General features: G+C 37.3%; 1 pseudogene; it reads right to left on the reverse strand.

Moving 5' to 3' along the window:
* Positions 1-247: 247 nt before the first annotated feature.
* LOC148008837 (uncharacterized) lies at positions 248-1,132 on the reverse strand (annotated as a pseudogene).
* Positions 1,133-3,616: the final 2,484 nt, after the last annotated feature.

The raw sequence follows: 3,616 nt of genomic DNA on the forward strand, positions 1-3,616 counted from the left end.
TATCTAGAGGATTAATCATCTTCTTTCCATTATGTATATAATCTTGGCCATGTAATCCAATGATGCTTCAATCATCTTCCATAGAAGTTGTGAATGGCCAACTTTTCCAAGGAATTGAGTATCGAACACCTGTAAGAGAGCTATAATCTTCAACCATAAACTTTCTTTGCCTTGAATCTCCATTAGAAGCATGACAAATTATTGGTCCAATCACATCCTTCACATACATATTCCAATGAAAATTGACTTATTTCCATTGCTCCTTGATGGACATAGAGTCAAACCTATTACAAGTTAGTTGTATAAGAAGAACTAACTTTGGCAAGCATTCAGCAAGAGGATTTGCAATCAATACTCTTGCATAGTAGGCAATCGCATTATGCTCAAATGCATCAACAATTATATGATAACCATTTTTACCATCTCCAACAAGTACTACAAAATTTGAAATGCATGTGTGATCTATCTTCTTTCCACAAAAAACAACAAGTTGGACATCTCTTGCTATCCACCTCACCATCCTCTTGATCATAGCCTCATCTTCAGCAAGAATGACAGGTACATTTCCCATGAAAAGCCCATTTTTCAACATATAATGCTTATATGTTTCTGCCACATGCTTGAATACATCCTCTCTCAATCCAGTTCTATAACAAAGAGCTTTTCTCATAGCCCTAGATGTAACTGAAAGATGTGGACCTTGAAGATTCATGGAGAGAAAGTTATGCAATCTTGTACCTCCCCAAATCTTGACAGCTTCAAAGAGATTTTTTGTTGTATTAGAATATCGCTTTCCTTGACCCACTCTTCTTATGTTTTGAGAGATGTCGATGAAAAAGTCCCACAAATATTTCTTCCCCTTAAATAAGCCATGCTTATGTGCATTCACAATATCAGTGCAAAACTTCTTTACATCTCATCGTACCAAGGCTTCAAAAACACTTTCTTGAAGACTCCTCACCATTACACTCAAAGTAGCAACCTTTGTCCTTGTGAACCATATTTCTTTTTTGCGTGGTTGAACCATTATGTTTTTGGTCCTAGCAATTCTCAATATCTCCAAATGAGTCAAGTAATCCAATCTTCTACCACCTCCAGTGTTTCTTAATCCTTTTTCCCCTCTAGAGTGCATGTCTCGATACACATGCATGCAAAAGTCTCTCTCCTTGGGAATCGATGCACATGATGATCACTGGAGATTGGAGAAGGGAACTCCCTCCAAACTTACCCACTTGCAATCATTGTGAAAAAATGTGCCATTGATCTCAACAAGCTTTGTTCCCAATAAAATCACTGCCTTTGTGTTTGGCTCACAAGTCCAATGCACACCTCCTCTACTATCATCCAAGAAACACTTTACATTGATCATGTGGTTTCTAAACTTATATGATCCTTGCAAAAATCCCCAACAAAAAGTAGCAAGCAAACTCCCAACAAAGAGTAGCAAGCAAACTCTCCTCTGCACAGTACATAAATTCTATTGTTCTCTTCATAGAATAATGATAATTAAAAGAAAGACAAAAACAAATCCATAATGCAAAAAAATACCAAGACTTGTTAAAGCTGTATACTTGAAGGTCTTTGTGGCAACTTAGAACCTGATGCATTGGAAGCATCTACATATCAAACATAGTGAAAACTATTAGTTAGAGTAAAAATTTCATTGTAAAAAAAAACAAACACCCTTTTCTTGAATTAAGTACCTGTGGATTGGATTGGTTTAAAAAATCGATCAAATTTCTTTGATTCTTGTCCAAGTCCATTACTTTACTTAGGCTTGGGCAGCCTACTTTCTTAAGCTCATCACCATCTCCTTTAGTAGTAGCTTTCAGATGAAGCTTTGACTTCATGTGCTCTATCATGCACAATCTCAAAGAACTTGTCTTTGGGAACAATGGTAGCCACTTATTATCCAATGGACACCTTATGAAAACCTTTGACAAGGTAGTGGAGTCTCCGATAGTTTCAGGAACAAGTTGAAATTCTAGATCATTCTCACTTCCAAAAGAAGAAATCTCAAACATTGCTTCATCTATTTTTTGTTTATTTTGTGTCTTTATCTCCTCCAATGATGGTGTGACTCCAAGCATGTCATGCCTTTGCTTCCCTTTCTTATCCAAGCCAATAGCTCATAAATAAGATAATGACTTGATACGCGAGTGTGTGAAATTGTATAGAGTATCATGCCCTCCTTGACCATAAGAGAATTCACACTCCTCACACCAAATTTGAAAAAAAGCTTTCCCTTAGCTCAAACCTATCATGTCAACCCATGGATTTTAGCTTTTCCTTAGTGTTCTTGGTATCCCTCTCCCACCTTTTTATCTCAGATGATTTGGCAAGAAGACTTTTGAGTCTATTTTTTGAAACATCTTGGACAACGCTCACATCATCCCTTGTCGACTCCATCCCATTGCTAGATACATGAAGATCACTAGCTCTAGCTTCCATGGATGTCTCTGGCTCATTGCTAGCCCCCTCTGAATTCACTCTTTGACACTTGCATGGTGACTCACTCTCCTCTCTCAATTGAGTGGTGAGATCTTCTACATCAACTATCCATCTCTCCTCTTGCTTTGCTCCAACAGGAAGCATTCTAGAACCTCCCAAAAAGACAAAGTCATTTGAGATGGGACTATCAAGGACAATCTCCTCTTGTAAATCTTTATAGGTTCCTCCTTCTTGAGAAATACAAATCCCAAAACATGGCTTTGATCTGCACCCTCATTTAGACAAATCAAATTTCCTTTCTTGCCATACTTATCCAAGATCAGCAAACTAGAGAGCAAGAGATTCCCACTTTGAATGCTACAAAATCAATGTAGACAAACCAAGAAAGTAGTTGTCCACTCAGGATACAACATTGGCATAGTGCAAGGTGGTTGTTCTTGCCCATAATAAGCTCAAAACATAAGCACATAAGTTGAAAATGCCTACCCAACAAAAAAAGGGTTAGTGACTCAAAATCACAAATTTCTAAAGTGGAGACAAGTGAATACCTATGGGGTAGATGTCAGTGGTTTTTGTTGGAGTTCCCATCTCCCATGTGCTCATGTCTTACATGAAACTCAGGAGCCACCAGTCCTAAAGCTCCCTGCCCAACCACTAGAGAAGAAACCTATAGAAACAACCCACTTAGACAATGATTAGAACACTTAACTGCTTGTTGGATTTTCTATCATGATTGGAACATAATTAGAAGATAATCAGAAATATTGGAACATAATGGTTTGCACTTATGATAATACGGTTTGCACTTATGCATTCTGGCCTGCCCTTATGGCATTGCAACCTGCCCTTCCCTTATGCATTAACGATGACAATGGACTAGCTATTATGACATCCCCACTAATGTCATCACCATTAACGATGACATCCCCAATAATATCACAACTATGTTTAAAGTTTTGCAAATCCAATTGCACATAGTTAGCATTAACGATCATTTGTATATTTGGCTACATCACTACTTGGTTTGAATCGATGAGAAGAAGAATGACTATTACATCCTAAATCTCAAACATACAAATATAGCATATTGGCATCATTACATATCATTTCATTTTAAATCAAAACCTAGACTAGTTTAGAAACAACATAAATATAGGTCATCTCA

The sequence above is a fragment of the Lygodium microphyllum genome, unplaced genomic scaffold (assembly GCF_053477565.2).
Source record: "Lygodium microphyllum isolate KBCC unplaced genomic scaffold, Lygodium_microphyllum_v1.1.10 scaffold_64, whole genome shotgun sequence".
NCBI classification, from domain to species: domain Eukaryota; kingdom Viridiplantae; phylum Streptophyta; class Polypodiopsida; order Schizaeales; family Lygodiaceae; genus Lygodium; species Lygodium microphyllum.